Source organism: Protopterus annectens, chromosome 12.part0 (assembly GCF_019279795.1).
Source record: "Protopterus annectens isolate FY-2018-M chromosome 12.part0, PAN1.0, whole genome shotgun sequence".
In the NCBI taxonomy this organism is placed as follows: domain Eukaryota; kingdom Metazoa; phylum Chordata; order Ceratodontiformes; family Protopteridae; genus Protopterus; species Protopterus annectens.
The window spans coordinates 99,999,755-100,024,595 of NC_056746.1; the positions used below are offsets into that span (position 1 = coordinate 99,999,755).

Here is a 24,841-nt window from a genome sequence, read left to right on the forward strand (position 1 = left end):
AAGGGTGGCTTGCCTAAAGCTTTGTGACAACCTGAATTCTAGAAATAGACGGAGCCCAGCCCCTCATATCCACCTACACCTTCAACAAACTCAATCTGTCCATGATCAGTGGAAGTGCAGTTCCTGAACATTTACTTTTTTTCTGAGAGGTACTGCAAAAAGTCGGTCAAACAGGACACATTCAGCTTTGTGGTAGGCATGTACATCCACCCTGCTTGAAGCATTCCAAACAGGGAGGTAACATGCAGCAGATCCTGCTAAGGTACCTACTACCAAGTACGGTTTCAGTAAAGAATATATTGAATGATTCAGCTATGTTTTCTTTTGTTAGACCTGTAGCTGGGGGTAGGGTAATGGCTTTTGCAGGGTGTAATAACTTGTTTAAACCTGCCCAGAATTTCCTAAGGTTATTCATGTGTTGATTTTGATGGGTAATAAAGTAATTTATTTTATCTTGCATGACTAGTTTCTTGGTGAGATTTCTAATTTGTTGGTATGCTAGTTGTGTTTTGGGTTTTTTGTTGGACCTCCAGGTTGTCTATGCGCTATTCCTTTCTGTTATTTTGTTGCCTAGTTTCCCTTGTTAACCATGGAACTGTGTTAGCTTTAACTCTTGTAGTTCTTACGGGGGCATGCCTATTCAGTATTTCTAAGAAGATGGTGTTGAAGTGCTCGGAGGCCTCATTTAGGGGTAGGTAATAGAGTTCAGACCAGTTGTATTGCTTTAGCTCTAGTGTGAAGTTAGTTGGGTTAAAGTGTTTTTTGTTCCTGATTGTTTGAAGTATTGGGGTTTGGGAGTGGTGGGAATTATATTTAAGTAAGAAGGTAGTTTGATGGTCACTTAATGAGTCAGGAAGGGTGCCTGCTAAGTAGGAACAAGGTATTTTATGTAGTAGGATCCAATCTAATAGTGTTTCTTTATTAGTATTCTTGGCTATTCTAGTGGGCTGTTTGATTACTTGAGAGAAGGTTAGCAGGTTGATATGGTTAGTTGGTGCTTGGGAGAAGCATGTGAGCCAGTCTATATTAAAGTCTCCAAATACTATGGTCTATTGAGGCATGGATAGTGATAGCCATTGAAGTAATGTTTCCACAGTAGGGACATTATTGCCTGGGGGGATATAACCTGTTACTAGGTTGATTTTTTTTGTTACATATTTTGAGCCTAGTTAAGAGTATTTCTACATTATCCAAAGGGGGTGTGGATATCTCAAATTTAGTTATGGTCAGAGTATTTTTGTAAAGCAGGGCAATGCCACCACCCTTTTTCTTTAGTATATCTTGCCTAAGGATACTGTACCCAGGTGGAAGGATCTCTGTATCCTTGGTAGATGGTTTAAGCCAAGTTTCTGTTAAACTGACTATATCTGGGCGATACTGTGAGATTAGAGTATGAAGCTCATGTGGTTTACTGTTTACGCACCTAATATTTAGATTTAGGAGGAGTAGACTATTTAATGGCCCGAGGTTAATTTGGGTTAGATTGGGAAGATGTTGTGCTTTAGCGAGAGGATTTATATCACAATGATCATTTTTTCCAATTTTTAGTTATGGAGCAAGTGAAAGTTAACCCTAGGGGTGATCCTTGGTCCCTAAAACTTGAACATTGGGAATTGTGGTGGCAACTTTCAACAAATGCCTATAAGTATCCTGGATTAAATGAAGTGAGCTCCTTGAAGTGTACGCCTAAATTAAAGGCCCTTGAACGACTCTAAAATAGTAAACGTATATTAAATGGCATCTGTTAGGTCATATATTTGTTTATATGTATGCATGGTGTACATATGGGTATGCACATATGTTTATATGCATATACATATACACGCATATTTTTTATTTATTATGAAATTTTTATTTGTATGTATATATATATATATATATATATATATATATATATATATATATATACATATATATATATATATATAAAATGTGTGTGGATATAGTTACGAAAATATTGATATCAACTTGCATATTAATTTGTACATTTTAAATTCAACGCTTTTTTACATATAATGCATTAAATAATGAAGTTTGTAAGGAATGTGTACATATATTTTTATTTTTAAAAAAGGGGGAGTTGTTGCTTTAAAATTATGCCTTTGTACGGGCTGATGTGATGATGATGTCACTTGAGTGGGGTTTTTTAAACCCTTGATCAATTATACTGTTTGTCTGATGAAGGTTGCAAATTCTAAGTGTGACCGAAAGCGCTTACACATACTGATTCTTGAATAAAATAAGTTTTTACTACATCCTTGCCTTCTTTCTATACTAAGTCCTGTAAATCCTTTGATTCTGCAAGTGCAGGAAAGGTTGCAATCTTTGTCTTAAAGCAGTTCCAAAGTATGTTGTTGATATTTTAGAATGTGGAACTGACAATTAAGTGCTCTGACAGCAAGAGTAGCGGAGGTGTATACTTTTTTACCCCATCTGTCTATAACTCTGGAATCCCCATCAGATGGAGTGGGATTTTTGGCTGAACTGGCCTTAGCCCCTTTGGGGCCTTGAGTAATGACCTCTGGGTCTGCAGTAGGATTTCTGAAAAGATATTTGTGAGAGTCAGGGACTCTAATACCGGTCTGGTTTTCTGGGAGCAGGGGGGAGGGTGTCAGGGTTTAAGCTGGATTCAAGAAAGACATCAAACACAACTTCTAGGACTGGGGGGATGGCTAGGGGCCTGTGTTGAGGTAGGTCCAGAAATTCTCTGAGTCTTTTTTTAGACTGAGGGTAATCTTGGCTTTCCCATTTAAAATGCTCCCTGAGAGTATGCAGGGTTTCCCCAAAAAATAAATCCTCAGGTGGGGAGACTGAGGAAATCGATTCCTCTGCATCAGAATCCTCTTAAGTGGAGAGGGGCTGCATGTCATCTTCACAGACAGATGCATCAGACTGCTCTACATCTAGGTCAGATAAACCTTCTGGGGACAGATCTCTTTTCCTTTTGGAGGGAGTGGCCTGACTGCCCCTAATGAGCATAAGATTCTCTGCCATTCTAAGCATCTGGGACTGAGGCAGAGGTGCAGGTGTGAGTGGTTGGGCATGGGTAGGTGTTTTTAGGAGTGGCTTTACTCCTAGGCCAAAGATACTCTGGCGGTTTAGCAACAGTGGTAGCAGGAAAAGAAGATGTTAATTTATGTCTGGATTCGGTAGTGCGAAAGCCTTCCTTTGAAGCCGGTGCTTGCTCAGTGGCTCTGGACCCATCCAAGGTAGAGACGGCCGCACGATCGTTAGACGAAGAAGACTTCAGCGGCATACCGGACTTTGAAAGGGTCTCAGTAGAGGCCTGTGAATGAAGTGTAGCGAGCATCAGGGGCTGCAAAAGCACCTCAGTGAATTCCAGAAAACCGATGACCAGCTTAGCGGTAGTATTGTCGGAAGGCCTAGTCCTGTGCAGTCTGTCTCTGTCTTTATCTTTAAGTTTTTTCGGAACCTCTGCTGTCGGATGGCTAATGGAAGCCATACTGGAAATAGAGGACTGAAGACGAAAATATCTGGCTACAATAAGGGCCCAATGACTGATTGCACAGGAGTTGAACAATGCGCAGAAATGGCAATTGGGGATGTCATGTTCAGGGCCAAGACAAGTGATACAGTAGGAATGGAAGTCCCGGTGTGGTATCTGCTTTCCACAGGTGAGACAATTATTTACTTTCTTTGACATCAGTTAGTGCAAGAAAAAAGATTGCAAACGGGGTACTTAGCTTTCGAAGACTTCAACTTCAATTCGGAAACAAACTCAGGTAGTGGCCGACGGGTACTCGTGCAAACTGCTTCTGGCTCCACGGCAAGAAAGACTGATGTAATGGCATCGGCTGCCTTCCTTTATACCCCTGACGATATGATGTCAGTCTACAAGCGACAGCAACAGACGCAGATATACTAAGCCTCAGGTATTCAGGCTGGTCGAGGGCTATCCAGGCAGGGATAACCCAAATGTAATGACTGCAACAGTGAAGCACAAAGAATGTCTGCGGTTTCACTTTAGGGAATTAAGCCAATGTTATAACCTTGGATATGTTTTGGTCAGGAAGGGGCCACCTCCTGAAACTTGTCAGTGCCATGAAAAGTGACCAGAATCACCTAGTCAGTGATATGGGGCAAGGGAGGAGGAGTTATGGGTGGAAGACCCATGGTATGTTGCAGACGAAAGTCTTGTTTCCTGAAGGAAAATGAATTGTGCATTTAGACAAATATATGCATGATAAACATAACCTCATCGAGTGGAGTTGGGAACATCACTGACCCATTTGGGAATCCTGTAACAGTACAGCAAAAAGTACAGTTTTGTACCTACCATAAATGTAGATGTTCGAAGATCCACATTGCTGCAGTCCTAACACTTGGGTAGTCCGCTGTCCCTCGGTCGGCCCGAATATCAGAGTATAAGGCTGACGTCGGTCAGGGCGCATTTGACTGACATCAGAACGTCAGGGTACAAATGCGCATGACCGACGTCATATCCTCAGTCTTTTCTTGCCCCAGATGTCAGAAGACCCTAAAGAAAAAAGGTCCAAACCCATAGGCAATAGCTAAACAAGCAACCAGCCTAACACCAAGAATATGTACAATATCTACAATATATACAATAAACACAATATACCTCAGATGTACAACCCAACCCACACAACCGCCTCAAACTACAGAGGGGAAGGAGGGAGGGTAAATTGGACTGCAGCAATGTGGATCTTCGAACATCTACATTTATGGTAGGTACAAAACTGTACTATGTTCTTCATCTCACATTGCTGCAGTCCTAACACTTGGGTAGAATCCCAAAGCAGAGGTAAGGGAGGATGGCTAAACTATAATGAAGCAGGAGCTGCCAGAATGCCCTGCAACACAGCAGTGGCAAACCCAGCCCTGGATTTAGAGTACAATGGAAGGTGGTAATGCCTAGAGAAGGTATGCACTGAACTCCAAGTGGCTGCCTCCAAAATATCCTTAGTTGCCACCCCCCTCAAAAAAGCTGTTGATGTGGCAGTAGCCCTAGTGGAATGAGGCCTAATCCCAGCTGGAATCTCCTTGCCATGATGGGAATAACAGAAAGCAATGCAAAATCCAATCCACTTAGAAATAGTTTGTTTTGACACGGGCTTGCCCTGAGAGCACAAAGCAAAAGAAACTAATAACTGCTGAGATTGTCTGAACCCTTTAGTTCTGTCCAAATAATATCGCAACTGCCTGTGTACATCTAAAGTGTGCAAAATCTTTTCCCCTTTATTTTGGGGATTTGCATAAAAAGTAGGCAAATGAATAGTTTGGTTTAAAGCCACACTAGAAACCACTTTAGGCATAAAGGAAGGATTAGTACGTAAAGATACCCTGTCCTTATGAAAAATTAAGAAAGGCTCAACTGCCATAAGGGCCTGCAATTCAGAAACCCTTCTTGCAGAGGTAATGGCCAACAAAAGCAGTCTTCCATGACAAATATTTCAACTCAGCAGTCGCTGCAGGTTCAAAAGGTTGTAGAGTGAGTTTCTCCAACACAAAATTGAGATCCCAAGCAGGAGTAGGAGCTCTTCGTGGGGTCTTAAATTCTTTGCCCCTCTAAGAAATTGCTTGAACAAAGGATGAGAAAACAATGGCGGGTCACAGTCATAGTGAGCTGAAATTGCTGCAGCATGAATCTTAATAGAAGAGAAGGACAAACCTTTGTCCAATAACTCAGTAAGATATTGAAGAGCCACACTTAAATTAGGCTCAGAAACATCCAAATCCTTAGCTGCACTCCAAAACAAAAATCTCTTCCATTTATCTGCGTACACTTTCCTTGTACTAGGCCTTCTAGCTTCCAAAATCACATTCAAAACTTGTTGTGGAAGTTGAGACCCTCTATGGTTTAAAACAGAATATGCCATGCTGTTAGGTGAAGAGAGTGAAGTTTGACATTGAGCAAATGACTGTCCTCCTGGGACAACAGATGTGGAATCAAAGGCAAAGGCCATAGAGGCTTCCGGACTAGACTTCTCAGTAGTGGGTACCAGTGCTGCCGAGGCCAATCTGGTGCTATCAAAATCATCCTTGGCTTGTCCTGTCTGACCTTCAGAAGTATCTTTGAGAGGAGAGGCAGAGGTGGAAAGGCATACACATGAAGACTTGTCCAACTGAAAGAAAGAGCATCCACTTTCCAAGCTGTGGGATGATACCGCTTTGTGCAAAACTTTGGCAGCTGGTGGTTTAGTGGAGAAGCGAACAGATCTATGTCTGGAGTTCCCCAGGACACTGTCAATTTCTGAAATACATGAAGATCCAGTTTCCACTCGTGGGGATCCATGATTTGCCTGCTTAACACATCTGCTAAGGAGTTCTGTGCTCCTGGCAGAAACCTTGCCTGAAGATTGAGCTGTAAACTGAGAGCAGTCTCCCACAAAATCATTGCTTGCCTGCATAGAGGATAAGAATGTGTTCCCCCTTGCTTGTTGATGTACCACATGACAGTTGTGTTGTCTGTTAGAATCAACACCTGCCCTGGAAGAAGTAATTCCTTGAAAGCCATTAATGCAAACTGGACTGCTAACATCTCCTTCATGTTGATATGCAGATGTTGTAGTCTGGCAGGCCACTTGTCTTGTATCCACTTTCCATTCAGATGAGCTCCCCAAGCTTTGTCTGAGGCATCTGTCGTTAAAATCTGACTCGCCTCTGGCGGGTCACAGAGAGTCCCTTGTTTAGGTGACATTCCTGAGCCCACCACAAAAATTCCTTTTGAATGCAAGGTAGTATTTGAATGACAGTGTCCAGATCCTGGCAGTGCTGTGTCCATACATTTTTGAGATACCATTGTAGCTTCCTCATATGCAGTTTGGCATTGGGAAGCACCAGAATACAAGATGCCATGAACCCTAAGGCTTGAAGGACTGTCCGTGCAGTCAGCCCGGACTGATGAGATAGTTGATGGAAGTAAAGGGAAAGACTCTTTTGTTTGTCCGGGGTTAAAAAGGCCATCTGGGATGCTGTACTCAGTCTCACACCCAGAAAGCACATGTCCTGAGAGGGTACTAGACTGGACTTTATTTCGTTCACAGAATACCCTAGGCATCTTAGCACTGCTATCACATATTCCAAATGATGAAGAAGCTCTTCCCTTTCTTGAGCCAGAATCAGGCAGTCGTCCAAATAAGGATAGATTTGTATTCCGTTTAGCCTGAAGAAAGCTATCACTGGAGCCAGAACTTTCGTGAACACTCTGGGCGCAGTAGATAAGCCAAAGGGCAATGCAGAGAACTGATAGTGAGAATTCCCAGCTCGAAAGCAGATACTTCCTGCAACTTAGTCTGATAGGAACATGAAGGTAAGCCTCCTTGAGATCCAAAGTTACCATCCAATGATCTTTGCCCAGCAGAGGTAAAAGCTGCTGCAACGTCAACATTTTGAACTTGGGAATGTCCAGATAAGTGTTGAGGATGGATAAATCCAAAATTGGTCTCCACGTGTTCCCCTTCTTTGGTACTAGGAACAGGCGAGAATAAAATCCTAGGCCCCTTTCTGGCATGGGAACCGGCTGTATGGGCCCTATTTGGAGTAACAGTGTAATTTGCTTGTGAGCCTCCAGTCTTTGTGGAGGAGGAATGTCTGGCATGCCTTTGAAAGGAGGCAAGGTATGGAAATAAAACCTGTAACCGTGATGTATGATATCCAGTACCCATTTGTCTTGGGTAATCAAACTCCAATTTTCTTTGAAAAGTGCCAGCCTTCCTCCCAAAGGTGCCGCCAGGCGAGAAGGCTCTGGCAGCTGAAAAGGTAGGTCATTGGGTCTGTTTACGAAAGGACTGACCCCTGCCCTCACTCGAAGACTGTGCAGGAGCACTCCCTGTTCTAGGCCTAAAAGAGCCCTGACCTCTGCCCCTGCCACGTCTAGATCTACCCCTAGACTGGGAATCATAAGAAGGATACGTCCACCCCTTAGTAGGCCAATTTCTACTAAACTTTGGAGGCTGAACCTGCAAAAAATCTTTAACAGTCTGCATAGACTTAGCCTTGTCTTCCATTTTCTTTAAAACTGCCTCAACAGGAGAACCAAACAAGACATCAGATTGCAAAGGGGCATCCAAAATCCTAGTTTTAACATGGTCAGATAAATTTTGATCCCTCAGCCAGGCGTGCCTGCGAAGAACTGACCCAGTGGCAGCCACCCTAGAGGAGGCCTGTACAGCATCAAAACCACATTGCAAAGAATGCTTACCCACCTGTTCAGAAACATGCACTAAATCCTGTAACTCTTCACAATCAATACCTTCCGCCAGGGCATCAACCTTAGATTTCAACTGTGAAAGCAGATAATTTTGATATTTTAACATATGAAACTGGCAATTTAAAGCTCTCATGGCTAGGGTGGAAGAAGTATAAACTTTCTTTCCCCATCTATCCAAGGCCCTGGCCTCCTTATCTGCAGGAACCGGATTCTTGACAACAGAAGCCTTAACACCCTTGGGCCCCTGGCTAACAGTCTCTGGGTCTGCCCTAGGACTCTTAAAAAGAAACTTATGAGCTTCGGGCACCCTGTAATACCTATCTGGTTTAACAGGAGCAGGAGGCAAGGAATCAGGATTAAGAGAAGCCTCCGCAAACACATCTTCCACCACAGTCAAAACAGGAGGTATAGCCAAAGGCCTATGCTGGGGTAAAAACAAAAACTCCCTAAGCCTTTTCCTGGAGTCAGAGAAGTCCTGACCTTCCCATTTAAAATGCTCTCTCATGGAGTGAAGGGTCTCTGAAAAAGAAAAATCCTCAGGAGGAGAAGCAGAAGGAGTAGAATCATCCACATCAGAATCAGAATAATGGGAATACTCCTGCAAGTCTTCAGCCGAAGACTCAGACACATCCGAAGCCTGCTCATAATCCCCCAACACTGGCTCCATCCTAGGCCTCTTATCAGGAGGGGGCATAGAGCCTCTAATTAAAGTAATTAAATCTTCTGCCATTTTAAGCATGTGCTTCTTGGGCACAGAACCTGAAGAACTAGGAGTGACACCCACAGCAGCCAAACTAGACCTGCCTCTAGGAGAAGCCTTGGAAACAGAAAGAGAGGGCCTAGACACCTTAGGAAGGGAGGGGAGTAAAGTAACCTGAGAAGCCCCTGTAGCCTGACTTGCCTCCTGGGAGGCCACATCCTGTAAAAGCAGAGTTTCTCCCTGTGACTCCAGAGAGGCCTCCGTCGGAACCACCGGTTCCACTGACGCCTCTAAAGAACCGGCGTCCGGTTCGGACGACTCCTCTAACCTAGGTTTAACAGCCTTGTCCTTGCGCTTCTTTGAGGAAGCGGCGGAGCATCCGACGGCATTTTGTAATTGCACCGCTTCCCAAAGACCAACCTGGCACAATCCAACCTCCGCCTTATAGTGCGTTTATTGAACCTAGCACAAAAGCGGCACCCAACAACGTCGTGCTCAGGTCCCAAACAAGGTATACACAAATTATGGTAATCCCTATGCGGTATCTGTTTCCCACAAGAAATACAGTTATTCACTTTTTCTGACATCCGGTAAACCACTGAGGCAAGAAAAACAAAATATTCTAACGGGGTACTTAACCAACTCTGACTTCGGTCTGAAACTCCGAATTTGAAAAATTTCAGAACGCCGAACGGCACTTGCAACACTGCTTCTGCATCGGACCATGCGGCAAAAAAGACTGAGGATATGACGTCGGTCATGCGCATTTGTACCCTGACGTTCTGATGTCAGTCAAATGCGCCCTGACCGACGTCAGCCTTATACTCTGATATTCGGGCCGACCGAGGGACAGCGGACTACCCAAGTGTTAGGACTGCAGCAATGTGAGATGAAGAACATCTCTACCTTTAACTGTAACAACATTAGATCATGGTGACTGCAATGGCAACAGATGGGAATATTTATTTTAATTGGCCAATAGGGGCTATGACAAAGGGGGATACTGCCAGTACAGCTATCTGGAATTTTGTAAATAATTATATGCCATTTGTGAATATCAACATGATCTATACAAGATGCTTTTGTTACAACAAACTGTATGTCATGTGTATATCAAACTGGTCTGTACAGACGTGTTTTGAAAAGGGTATTTGCAAAAGGCTTGTATTTAACATGTAACCACAGTGTGCCCTACTGGAAAAGAATAGAAATGTGCATGCACTACTGTAGCTGTTTAAATGTATATATTTTACTACTGGAAACTGGAATACAGGAGGTTACCTTCAGAAAAACAACTAAAATTAAATTACTTTATAGCCACACCATAAAAGATTGTATCTTCTTGCTGCATTGAAACTGAAAGATGCTATGTCTAAAACTAGGAAGCTTTCTGTATCATCTTCTGAGTGAGCTAATTACTACATCTGACAGTATGAAGGAATGCAACTGCTTTATGACTTCCAGCATCTGCCAAAGATCTGTGGTCTATGTATTTTCACAGGTAGATGCTAAATACTGCCAGCTTCCCGCGCTGGGGTTTTCACCTGGGACAGAGTAAGATGACAAGAAATTATGTCATTCTGCAAGTTATCTCAGCAGTAATATTTGAGATATTAATTTCAGAACTGTCAGAGAGCAGTGCATTCTGTATTCTGTCTTGGACCTGGCGAGAAGGGTCTATGTTAAATCATCAAATGCTTAAAAAAGTGAACAATGATTTATCGAACCCATGTAAGCGAAAGCTTACAAGCTTGAACGCTTAGAACAGCATTTTTTTTGTAAGGGAAATAAAAATCACTGTTTCACAAAAAAAAAAATTAAAACATTATATAAAGTGGGGGGGCTTTTCTCACCACACCCCCCTACATAAATATACCAACTCCAAGATCGCACTATATTCATGAAACGGCAAAGTAATGGAAGCAGCCAAGCGATTTATTTCCCAGGGGAAAGAATTTGCTTATATGCCATTTTGCTATTTTGCCTTTTCATGATTTCAAGTTCGATCAAGACGCATTTGAAAGAATATGTCTTCGATCATTTAACAGTAACCAGACGAGAAGGCCCATTCACCACACATCTGCCTTGTTCTGTAAGTAGGTTTCTAGGGCATAGTAATTCTCTTGGCTATAGTCAGGAATATAGCAAAGCTTAGTTACTTTTATTTATTTATTTGAGACTGTCCTGCAATGTTATTTCAAATATTTCCTGTGATTTTGAACTCTGATGTCACTGTGAATATATACTCAGTATTTTCTTGTTCATTTATTACTTGTTATTAACTATATTTAAACCTTTCATTATGGCTGATCTCTCTAGAGATATTTAAGTTTTGAGAGTACCTGTATATTTATTTGGCGACACTGTGTGGGCCACTGCTAATAGCATTACTCTTGGTCAAACTACCATATGTATTAATATTAATATTAAGCAGTAAGATTGGACATCTTTTGTTAAGGGCCTTACAGTAGCTGATAAGGAGTTGGCTGTCGGGAGTGATTACCTTATAGTCTAGATGAAAGGAGGCACAGTTAGTAAACCTGTGCCAGCTTTTCCAGGTGTGTGTGTGTGTGTGTGTGTGTGTGTGTGTGTGTGTGTGTGTGTGTGTGTGTGTGTGTGAGAGCACTACTTGGGCTGGGACACGAAGCACTGGTTGGACAGAGAGGATGCTGGTAGTCTTGACTTAGCCACTCAGCTGAGCTCTCAACTCTATAGCTGTGTCAGTGGGGAGGCGATCTGCAGATAGAGGGAGAAACCAACCCTGAACTGACTGTGGTCTTTGTGTGTTCTTAAGGGAAATTGCACTTGATGCAAAGAGCTGCATCTGGAAATACTGTGCGTGTACTTGTTAGCCTCCCAGTGTACATCCCCCACTGATGCCAGTGGTGAGGATTAAGGCTCCTTGATTGCTGGTCCTGTGGTGGGTCGTCACAGGGGCGAGTAAAATACAGGTTCAAAGGTGGCACTTTCATTCGAAAGGGGCTACGGAATGGATCACAAATTAACTTAGAGAAAAAGGTCTACAGTGGGCAAAATGGCTTCCTTGGCAGAGAAACGCCCGTTACCAGGGTCGTAGGGCTGCCTAAGGTAATGTACTCTGGTGAGAGATTTACATCAGTCCTGTGAGGAGTTTTACTACTCCACCATTGTTCTGTGAATGATACATAAATTAATATCCTGGGTAGGGAAAGTCTTAGTTTCAGTAGTCCAAAGCAGCAGTTGTCCAGCAGAGAAGGAAAATGGCACAGGAAGTTGTTTTGGTCCTGATCCTACTCTCTCCTCAGTCTGTGAGGATCATTAGACTTGTATTTGGTATAGCCAGCACCAAAAGACATTTTAAGGTACTTTTTTGTGGGTGCTAGCTGGGTGGTTTTGTATGGCTGGTCCATTTGTGAAGACAGGAAACAGAGGCTGGCATTAGCCAAACTTCATAGACAGGGACATTCAAAAGCTGAATGATAGGATATAGGAGCCTTAGCATCAAAGGCAAGAGGACAGGCTGTACTGGGAAAGCTCACCCAGACTCTGCCACAACTTGTTGTGACGGAAAGGTTAGCTTGCTTTTCCTTTTCTTTTTTGCACAACTTTATTGCCTTCTATTTTGTACACAGTGATGGTTTTCTTTAGGACCATAGGAAGTTAACAGTCTATTGACCCTGAGCCCCTTACAAGTATAGCCAAGAATTTAGTCCATATTTTGACAATTCAGCACTCTATGCCCTTCTCCAGCAGGGACAGAGGTGGAATCCCAGGGGTGTATTTTCTGTTCCCAATCCAGTTATCCAGGTTGCACTTACAATGGGTTAATGAGTACTCTGCTTGACATGGAGAGGGAGTCTATTCTACAGAAGGGGAAGTCTCTGGGACAGAAATCTGTCCCACCAAGAAGTCCTATTTATGTCACAGACCAGGCTGAGGTGGTGCATGTGGGTTACTCGAATGGAACTTGACTTGCGGATATGCAGCAGTTCCATTAAGGTGGGGTCCGATATTGCTTTGTATGCAAGACAGAGATCACCTCTGAGGAGTCTGTATGAGACTTAGTAAAGGGAGAGGGCCTTTAGCCTATCTGGGTAGGGTAGATGTTTGAGGCCCTGGATGGATTTTCCTAGTGGGGAACCTCTGTGGTCTCTCTAGCTGCTGCATGTGCTTTGCGAGTTACATGCTGAAAGGGGCATTATACTCAATAATGGGTCTTATAAGGGAAGAACACAGGGATGTTAGGACCATCTCTTCCCTGGATGAGATACGCTTACTAATGAGGTGGGCCATGTAGAAAACTTTCTGTGCAATGAAGGCAATATGGTGGTCAAAACTTCAGTTTGCTATCAACCTGGTTGCCCAAGTCCCTCATGACCGATTGTGTGTTTAGGACCTTGTTATTAATGTGGTAATTTGTGAGGACATTACTCTCCCCACAGGGGATGATGTATTTTTTGGCATTCATTTTGAGGCCATGTTTCTGGCATCAGTCATTTATTTGGGCAAGACCCTCTTGGAGGATGTCCACATCACTAGGGGAACTGATGACAGTGCCCAACTTGCAGTCATCTGCAAACTTGGCCAGCCATAGCCCACTGGTTTTGGCCTGCACCTCAGAAAAGTATATTCCAAACAGCAGAGGCCATTGTGTTTTATTTGTATTCTGCTTTCAATTGTATATTAAAATTTGGAAAGAGACCACCACTGTCTTATGAGTCACACAGACACACAGACACACAGACACACAGACACACAGACACACAGACACACACACACACACACACACACACACACACACACACACACACACACACAGACACCCTGTTTCTGTTGTATTCTTAAACACAACTGTCTTTCTAGTTTCCTGCCCCTTACGTTAATTTGACCACATATCTCCTTTCCTCTCCCCCTTTCACCGACTGTGGTAAGCACAAAACTTTCATTTTGTGAAATCACTCCACTTCCAGCCATCACACTGTATTCCATAGAACCAGAATACAAAAGTGCCCACCCCCCTTTCAATCTTGCTCTTTTAAAATTAATGACTTTCCACTTAGACAGCTAAAGCTCAAATTACCCCCTTTTTCATATCTAACTGTTTAGTGCACACTGCAGTGCTTAGGATATTAACCCATTTTTTTCATCTTACCTTTAAACATCTATTGCAAGACCACCAGCTAGTGGAAAGCCCACATTCTGCCTCTCAGTAGTCATCTTGGGATTAGTGCCTCTGTTTTCTCCTGTGAGAAAAGGAGCACAGGGACATTATTTCCTGGGGACAGTTAATCACCAGAAAGCCTAATAACTGCTTCATAAGTGACGACTTGGAATGTGTGTTTATGTTCTGCTCCTGGTGAGAGAAGGAGCAGATTGCATTAATTCCTGTTTCTGGTTGGGCAGTGAGTGTCTGTGTCCGGGTTTCCTGATTGGTCTGTTTGCTATTCAAGGCATCTAGCAGGAAGAGGCTACAACAAGCCTACAGACCCTTGCATCATCTGGGACAAAACTCTGCATCACCAAACAGGCTGTGGCCTGCTTCCCATCTTGGGATTGGTGCCAATGTTTTGCTTCTGGCAAAAGTATCCCAGCAGAGTGAAGCTATGGTGAGACCAGCACTAGTAGTAGCCATTCATGTGACTCCCCTCTTTACATCGTTCTTGACAAGCTAATTCTTTGTTTTCAGTAAGTAATGCTTCATTTGTTTCTAACTTCAGAATATCTGCCTAAACACTTCATCCTTAAAATTTCAGAATCTGCGTATCAGTTTTAGTGTTTGGCAGTGCCCTTTACAGACTCAGACACCTTGAGTGACATTTTTCCTGTAAAAGCACGATTGAAATTTCACCGATACCTAGTTGCACACAGGACAACTTGTTTGCAGTGACAAACACTGTTCCCAGAGTTGCAAACCAGATACTCCTGACATTGCTTTAAATTCTCACTGTCTAATCAATGAAAAATGAACTTTCCCACTATTTCTGTTACCAGCTTAGTGGATAAGGGCATCCTAAGGCAATGTAGAAAGTGTCTCAGGTTTACTGACAACCAGTTAATTCTCCAACAAACTGATATGTTATGTGAGAGATGCATTTACACAATGTCACTGGAGGCAAAGCTCTCACATAAAAGTACTCCTAATGGCAATAAGGTTGGCAGTAGTACACACGCTGCACCCATCACACACAATTCAAAGCAGACATACAGACTCAGATACGCTGAGGCACTTAAATGTAACCTTCCTAAACCCCAAAGATGTCCTAGACGAAGTACACATAAGAAATACCCTCAGCAGCCCCAAATGCACTCTTTCAAAACACCACCCACATCAACACAAATAGCCACATCTCATGAAGCCTCTACTTTTAAGTTGATTAGGCAAGCACCAACCAATCCAACATTCTGGTCATTCGAGATGCCATCATGAGATACACTGATGTCTCTCTCACAAGGCTGAGAAAGGAGAAAGTCAATCAGTTGCTTATTAGGAGCTAAGATCCGCCACATGACGCACACACTCAGGTCATTGGGCCACAAGTACCAGTATGACTGTCATAGTCCACATGGGATTAAAAGACATACCTCTCTAGACTATATGAAGAGAGACATCATGGAGCTCTTGGAATATGAGTCTCAGGCTGGTAGGAGCCTAGCATTGAGCAACAGTTTACCTTCTCCAAGGATGATGCTACTATATGAACAAAGATGACTGACTTTAATAATTCGCTTAGTTTCTGGTGTCATTTTAAGGTGTTACAATATTTGTCAGCATGGAAGGAGGTGATAAACAGACCACACTGCTTTGCCAGGGATGGTCTGCATCTTTTCCCTGCTATGTTTTTGAATATTAGCTAAAACATTGTTTTCCCCCATAGTGCCTTTTTTCAATGCCAAACTGAAAGTACTTCTAACATAACAAATCAAAAACAAGAAAATCTAAAAGTATTACTGGTCAATGCTACGAGTCTTTTCTATACACTAAAAGCTCTTTTAACCCTAGAGAATACAGATGTCTATGCAATCACAGAGATATGGTTTAAAGCCATGGAGAGCACACCAACAGTGCAAGGTTATAATGCCTTCCACACACTTAGACCAGCTACTGACATAGACAGGGATTAAAGGTAGAGGTGTCTCCATTCACATCAAAAATAAATATACCTCAAGACTGGTCAAACAGGGCAATGCACTTGAGCTACTCCACATTCAAATCACCACAGCCAAAATTCAATACCACTTCCTTGCAAGTTATAGCACCCCTTCTATGACTCAGAAAACTCATACCATGTATTTAAACTTATTGGAAACACCCACCATCCAACCAATACAATATTCATGGGGCGACTTTACTCCTCTATTAACTGGGCATCTTACATAACACCAAACTCACAGGCACAGAGATTCCTGCATTTTGTAAACAAACTCCCTGGACCAGATAGTCAATTCACCAACCAGGGGTGCAACCACACTGGATCTGGTCCTCACTAATATTGGAGAGTGTCAATTCACCAACCAGGGGTGCAACCACACTGGATCTGGTCCTCACTAATATTGGAGAGTGTCAATTCACCAACCAGGGGTGCAACCACACTGGATCTGGTCCTCACTAATATTGGAGAGTGTCAATTCACCAACCAGGGGTGCAACCACACTGGATCTGGTCCTCACTAATATTGGAGAGTGTCAATTCACCAACCAGGGTGCAACCACACTGGATCTGGTCCTCACTAATATTGAGAGTGTCAATTCACCAACCAGGGTGCAACCACACTGGATCTGGTCCTCACTAATATTGAGAGTGTCAATTCACCAACCAGGGTGCAACCACACTGGCTCTGGTCCTCACTAATATTGGAGAGTGTCAATTCACCAACCAGGGGTGCAACCACACTGGATCTGGTCCTCACTAATATTGGAGAGTGTCAATTTACCAACCAGGGTGCAACCACACTGGATCTGGTCCTCACTAATATTGAGAGTGTCAATTCACCAACCAGGGGTGCAACCACACTGGATCTGGTCCTCACTAATATTGAGAGTGTCAATTCACCAACCAGGGGTGCAACCACACTGGATCTGGTCCTCACTAATATTGGAGAGTGTCAATTCACCAACCAGGGTGCAACCACACTGGATCTGGTCCTCACTAATATTGGAGAGTGTCAATTCACCAACCAGGGGTGCAACCACACTGGATCTGGTCCTCACTAATATTGGAGAGTGTCAATTCACCAACCAGGGGTGCAACCACACTGGATCTGGTCCTCACTAATATTGGAGAGTGTCAATTCACCAACCAGGGGTGCAACCACACTGGATCTGGTCCTCACTAATATTGGAGAGTGTCAATTCACCAACCAGGGGTGCAACCACACTGGATCTGGTCCTCACTAATATTGGAGAGTGTCAATTCACCAACCAGGGGTGCAACCACACTGGATCTGGTCCTCACTAATATTGGAGAGTGTCAATTCACCAACCAGGGTGCAACCACACTGGATCTGGTCCTCACTAATATTGGAGAGTGTCAATTCACCAACCAGGGTGCAACCACACTGGATCTGGTCCTCACTAATATTGGAGAGTGTCAATTCACCAACCAGGGGTGCAACCACACTGGATCTGGTCCTCACTAATATTGGAGAGTGTCAATTCACCAACCAGGGGTGCAACCACACTGGATCTGGTCCTCACTAATATTGGAGAGTGTCAATTCACCAACCAGGGGTGCAACCACACTGGATCTGGTCCTCACTAATATTGGAGAGTGCTGCACCTCCCCTATTGCAATGCCTTCCCTGGTAAAGTCAGACCATAAAATGGTCTCCATTGAAGCAAAAATAAAACCTGGACCCGCAGCTAAACCTGGAATATTCAGGAACTACTCTAACGCTAACTTCCTGTAATTAAGTGATAACCTGGCAAAATTTAATTTCAAGCCTGAGAACACTGCTGCCTATTATCATCAGAAAGAGCAGCACTAAGTCCAGCAAGGATACAAGTTCCTTTAAAAGGTTTATTAACAAACTCACATTTAAAAATCATAAAAACGTATCATTAAACAAAGTGGAGGTACTAGTGCTTTCATCCTGGTACCTTCCAGAATTTCCTCAGATAAATCTAAACAGACTACACCCAATTTAGCCTTTAAATAACCTCTGTTGAAGCCACAATGTTTTCTGTTCTCCAGATTTAAAAAGACAGAGTTCAAAAACATTACATATTACAGCATTAGCTCCTAAAAGCTAACAAACATAAAATTATTAACTTTTAATTACTTAAAAAAAACAAGTAACTATACAATAAATAATTTATAAGTTATAAATAATAAATTATAACCAGCATTGAACAATACAGAACTGACTGTTTTTGATGACTCTGTTTATCCAAAAATTATTACAAATGATGGATCATAGTAGGTTACTAGGCTGTTGGCCCCAAGGTCCTTACAAGCCTAGCCAAGAGCTTATCCCAAAAAAAAGAAACCTCAGTCAGCACCTGCCACCTTTGTCAGTGAGGGACACAGGCGGAACCCCTGGGACAAATTTGTGGTTTCCCATCCATTCATCAAGGTTGCATTAAATGGGTCAACGGGGTACTCTGACGTGTATGGGAAGTCTATTCCAGAGAGAGAGGGCAGCCTCTGGGAGACAAACCTCTCTCTCCAGCAGGTTTTGTTAATGTCCCACATTAGATTTAAGCCTTTTGAGCAGGTAATGCAAGAGGAGTTAGACTTACCGATATGGAGCATCTCTAGCTGGGCAGGGTCCGAGATTGCCTTGTAGGCAAGACACACATCACCCCTGAGAAATCTGTATGATACCAAGTAGAGTGATAGTAATTTGAGCCTGTCCACATAGGACAAGCATTGGAGGCCATGGATTCTCTTTGTGAGGCATTTCTGTGGCCTTTCCGGCTGGTGCAGGTGTTTGTAGAGGTACAAACCAAATGGGGTGTTGTACTCAATTACTGGCCTAATGAGGGAGGAGTACAGAGAGCTAATAACTTCCTTTTTTCTGGATGCAATCCCTTTACTTATGAGATGAACCAAGTAAAATGTTTTTCTGACCACTGCCATTACATGACAGTCAGATGTCAGATTGTTGTCAACCTGTGTACCCAGGTCTCACCACTGGTTGTGTGCTTGGGGGGGGGGGGTTGCCATTCATCTGGTATTCAGTGGGGGCTGTGTTTTTGCTGAATGGTATGATAATACATTTTTTTGCATTTAACATAAGGCCATGACATTGGCACCAGTTATTTGTTGCTGTGAGACCCTCCTGTAGTATGTTAACATCATCTGAGGAGTCAATAACAGCACCCACCCTACAGTCGTCCACAAACTAGGTCAGCCACAAGCCTTTTTTCTTTGACTGGACCTCTGAGAAGTAGATGCCAAATAGTAGAGGTCCCAGGACAGATCACTGGAGAACACCACTAGTGACAGGTCTGCTGTCAGAGGTGGAGGCATGTATTTTGACCTTATGGGGCTTATCGGTGAGCCAGTTGGCCACCCACCTAATGAGATAGGGATTTATGCCACGTTGCGTTAGCTTTTCGATGATGCCCAAGTGGGGGATTGTGTCAAAGGCTTTGACCAAGACAAGGAAAGCTGTATGTATGTTCCCTCATCCAGAGCCTTGGTGACAGTCTCAAAGAAGTCATCCAGGTTCAACAGACAAAATCTTCCCTTGACGAATCCAAACCGGGTGAGGGCAAGTGCTTGGAGCTTGCCTATGTCTTAGTTTATGAGATCCATAACAATAAGCTCCATAACTTTATAGATAAGACTTGTCAAGCTAATGAGAAGATAGTTTCCAGGGTCAGTAGTGGCACCACAATTGTGCAAGGAGAGGACAATGGCAGTTCTCCACTCTGCTGGACTGAAGCCAGTACTTAGGCTGTGGTTGAATAGAGTGCTCAATGGCAAAGATGATTCTTGCTGGAGATGGTCCAGAACATAGCCTGGGATACTATCAGGTCCCATGGAAGCTGTGTTCTTAGCTTTGGATAGGGCGTTTAACACTTGTTCTATGGAGATGTGAGGTGCGGGACAAGTACCGGGGAAGTCAAATGTGCCTTGGGGGGCAGGGGGCAAAGTTTGTGCTGAACCTATCTGCTAGAAGGTTGGCCAAGTCAATAGGATCAGTGTAAGTAATACCGTTAAGCACCAATTCAGAACAAACTAGGACTTTTCCATGGAGGTTCCTGACTTAACTGAAGGTGGCTTTGTGGTTTCCCCTTGTTTCAGAAGCAGTTTCAATTCATAAATGGCTTTAGAGGTTTTCACTAGTGATCTAATTTGCTTGTTGAGTCAAAGGAGGGAGGTTTTCCCAATTGGGAATTTGTGCCTTTTTACCCTTAGACAACAGTTTATTCCTTTTGTTGTAAAGCCTGTTGATAGAGGATGTCCACCAGATAGGTTTGTGTTTCCTTGAGGAGCAGGTTTTAGTTCTATTGGGTATGTCTGAGTCCATGCAGTTGTACAGGTGCTAGTATACTGGATTGACGTACTGCTTAGCATAGTTGTCTGCATCCTCTGAAGGGGGTGGTCGAATGAAGCTACTGATACTCTCCCTTAGGAGGTTGTAGTCAGCTTTTGAGAAGTTTTTTAGCCTGGTTATGGCTGGGGGTGTGGGCAGAATAGAAACTTTGAATGAGAGAGACTGATGATCTGACCTCACCAGGGAAAAACTTTACTATGGGAGTGGTGCAGCAGTCACCCATGTTGGTGAGAACCAAATCCAGAATGTTACCACCCCTTGTGGTGATGAGACGAGCTGGTCTAGTGCATTGGAACCGATGAAGTCAAGGAATCATTGGGTGAGTGCATTAGCGCAGGAACAGTTCACCCAGTCTATGGTGGGGTAGTTGACGTCACCAAGGATCAGGGTGCTAGGCAGTACCTTGACGGAGTCAAGTAGGTCCAGATAGGAGGAGTGGGTGACCTGAGTCATGGAGGGGGGTCTACAGCTGGCTATAACTTGGATGGGTGTCTTGCCAACTGTCAGTTGCACCTGGAGTAGTTCTTGTGCATCATGCTGGCAAACCAGACTGGAGGTGTGCGTGTCCTTAATGAAGATAGAGACTCCGCCACTCTTAGTCTTCCCGACCTTGTTTAGGGGACGGAATGTGTGGAATGAGGTATAGCATGGTAGGGCAGGGGTGCTCTCCGTAGCCTTGAACCAAGTTTCCATGACTGCACAGATGCCAGTGTGAGGAGAGCCTCCAATGAGTGCATTTTCAGGTTAAGGCTCCTAGTGATAAGCAGCATTCGCTCCTATTTGTTTTTTGACAGATCTTTTATGTTGGAAGATTTGTCTTTGGGACACTGCTTAAAAAAGGCAGAATGGGGGAGACAAGAGCCTTGCCCAGAATCTGGAATCCCAGGGGTGACAGGTGGAGGCCATCTTTGAAAAAGCATCAAGGCCTGTTAACCATGTCATCCCAGGCAGACAGATAATGAATCCCCTAGGAATGACACCAGAAACTAAGCCAATTATTTTTTGTTGGTATTGTGGTATCATTCTTGGTGAAGGTAGGATGTTGCTTAGGGCTAGAATCATACCTGCCTGGGACACACAGAGAGCTCAATCATGTCTCTCTTCATATAGTCCAGGAGGTATGTCTCACGTCATTCACACCAACATGGACAATGACAGTCATACTTGTACCTGTAGTGGAGAGACTTAAGTGCATGCATGAAGTGGAGGATTCTGGCACCTGACAGACAAATGACCGTGATCTTCTCTTTCTCGAGCCTGGTGAGGGGGACATCTGTGCGTTTCACAATTGAGTCGCCAATGACTAATATGTTTGGTTTATTGTTATGCCTTATGGGCTGTGTTGGTTTACTGTTATGCCTTATGGGCTGTGTTTGTGAGACACGGGTGTGTTGTCTGCCGTGTGTGATGGGTTTGGTGTTGTGTTTGGAATGTTTGAGTGTGTTTTGGAGGTCTCTGCTGTTTAGGTAAGTTTTTATTGACTACCTCTGCATAAGTGGGTATTGTGTTATGCTTGGTAATTTCTGTGCAATCTCCTCTTTGTCAGGAGTATTGACTGTGGTGTGAAAGAGCATGTATAAAGAAGTTATGTACCCACCATAACGTTCCATGTTAGTTTCCTTCATCTCGCCTTCTTTCTTGCTGGTAGGGATCGGAGCCGATCCTCGGGTCTGACTCGGCCATCTTCTATAGCTCGAGAGCTGTTTACTGGCTCGAGGCTACCCCTTATCCCATGATGCCTAGCGATAGCTACCCAGATCTCATTTGAAATAGCTAACCCCAGAAATAGCCAGAGAATAAACCTGTCCAAACAAATAGGTTGAGAATGCCTGTCATACTCCCTAAGTCAGTAGAGGAAACAAACCAGAGAACACTCAGCCAGTGAAACCAGAACTCCTCTCGGTCCAATAGGACAGGGGGAAGGAGGGTGGGACGCAAGAAAGAAGGTGAGATGAAGACAACTAACATGGAACGTTATGGTAGGTGCATAACTTCTTTATGTTAAGTTGTCTAGCTTGCCTTCGTTCTTGCTGGTTGGGACAGCGTCCCTAGCACATACAATCCTGGGTGGCACATTGGAACAGACTCTTCAGAACAGTGGAACCAAAGTCAGCTCTGCTCCTGGAGACCATATCTAGCTTGTAATGAGAAATAAAGGTATGAGAATTTGCCCGCATAGCAGCTGCACAGACATAATCCATGGGCAACCTAGATTGGAAGGCTACAGAAGTGGCCAAAGCTCGAGTAGAATAACCTTTTGGTTTAATAGGTAACTATTTGTTCCTTAATTGATAGACGAAGGTAATAGTGTGAGACAACCACCTGGATAAGGTCACCTTGGAAACTGGGAGACCTTGTTTGCCTAGAGCATAGGAAAGGAATAGTTGGTCAGATTTCCTTATTTCCTTAGTCTTGTGCAGATAAAAACGCAATTGTCTATGAACGTCCAATTGGTGTAATTTGTACTCTGCCTTGTTGGTGTGGTTAGGGAAAAACACAGGAAGGTCTACAGATTGGTTTAAATTATTTTCTGAGCAGACTTTCGGAAGAAACGAAGGATCAGTCCTCAGAGTAACCCTGTCTTTATGAAAAACCAAGTATGGAGGATGAACACATAGTGCCTGAAGTTCAGAGACGCGTCTGGCTGAAGTAATAGCTACCAGAAAGAGAGTGTCTTCCAAGATAGAAACTTAATGGAGCATGACGCTGTTGGTTCAAAGGGGGGCAGAGTTAAGGAAGTTATTACCAAGTTAAGGTCCCAAGGAGGAGGGGGATCTCTCACTGGAGGCCTAAGGAAAGTAGTTCCTCTCAAAAAAGCTTTACAGAGCTTATGAGACATAATGTTTGAATTTGGCAAACAAACATGAAAGTTAGAAATTGCTGCTAACTGAACCCGGATTGTAGCAGAAGCAGACCCGGAATGAAAAAGTTGTGCTAGGAACTCCAGAATTTTGTGGACTGGGGCTGAAAAGGGATCTACGTTCTTAGCCTCTGCCTAACAAGAAAAACATTTCCATTTACTAGCATAAGTTTTTCTGGTTGTGGACTTGTGAGAGGAGACAATCTCACGTACAGCCAGGGAAATGCTGGTTGGAAGTGGAGCAACCAAGATGTGAGCTGGAGTGTTTGCAGGGATTGATGCAACCCACCTGATTGATGAATCAGTAGGTCTGGAATCAGATCCAATGTCTAGGGCTGATCGAGAAGGTAATGGTGCAGGAACGGGAACCATATCTGTCAAGGCCAGTAGGGGGCAATGAGGATCATTTTGCAACCCAACAATATTGCTTTCTGTATGAGTTTTGGAATCAGCGGAAACGGAGGAAAGGCATAAAGAAGACCCTGAGGCCAATCGTGGACTAGTGCATCTCTGGGTGAGTGACCTGGAAGCGGAAGAAGAGAGAAGTATTTGCTGTTGAAGGGGGTGGCAAAAAGATCGCAGCAAGGCTGTCCCCATTTGCGGAAAATAAGATCCACAACTTCCTGATTCAGAGACCACTCGTGAGGCATGAGAATAGCTCTGCTGAGCCTGTCCGCTATGACATTGGACCTCCCAGGGATGTGTGTCGCAATCAGAAAATGTTGGGAGGAAATTGCCCATTGCCACAGTCTGAGTGCTTCTTGACACAGGGGGTAGGACCTGGTTCCACCCTGCTTGTTAATGTACCACACCACTGACATGTTGTCTGTTTGAATTGCAATGGTCCCAGAAGGAAGAAAGTCCTGAAGGGCTTGCAACGCTAGTAGCATGGCTCTCATTTCTAGGACGTTTATGTGCAGATGGTACTCGTGAGGCTCTAAACTCAAAACTCTAAACTCAATGGAGTCGGAGGATGAACATCAATAGAAGTGGACGGAGCAGACACCTGTTGAGGAGGGCTGGACAACATCTTAGCAAGTGCCTGCGAATTCAGCAACTTACTGACCACTCTCTCCACATCGTGATCCGATAGCCTGGGGGACCGATAAGAGTGAGAAGATCTGTGACTGCGCTCGCTCTGAAGCAGGGGAGACATTGGAGCTGAATGAATTGATTCCAAGGAAGGGGACCTTTGCCTATTGTGGCTCCGAGACGGCTCCGAAGATCCTGATGGAGCCGACAGGAGATAGTCTTATCGGTACCGGCCGGAACCAAAGTAGAAGGCATAATCTGAACCAAGGACGGCTCTGAACTTGGAGCCGACAGCTTGGAAGATTTAGGGGATTTCACAGGCTGAGTCTTGGCCGGTGAATCCTGGGGCTTTAAAAGACCCCTAAGAATAAGCTTATTTTTACGCTCCTGCAGAACTCTTGGGCTAAATGCATGGCAGACAGAACAAGAGTCCTGCAGGTGCACGGCACCTAAACAATAGACGCAAGAAGTGTGCCCATCTGTCAGAGACATTTTCTGACAGCATGAGTCACACTTCTTGAATCCAGAAACTTTGGATTCTTTTGACATTCTGACAAAAAGAACACTAGAAA

At 43.8% G+C, this 24,841-nt stretch overlaps 1 protein-coding gene across 1 annotated transcript in view; it reads right to left on the reverse strand.

Moving 5' to 3' along the window:
• Positions 1-24,841, reverse strand: part of CLCN7 (chloride voltage-gated channel 7) — a 1,228,907-nt gene that overhangs the window by 1,011,790 nt on the left and 192,276 nt on the right. The gene's annotated exons all lie outside the window — the stretch shown is intronic.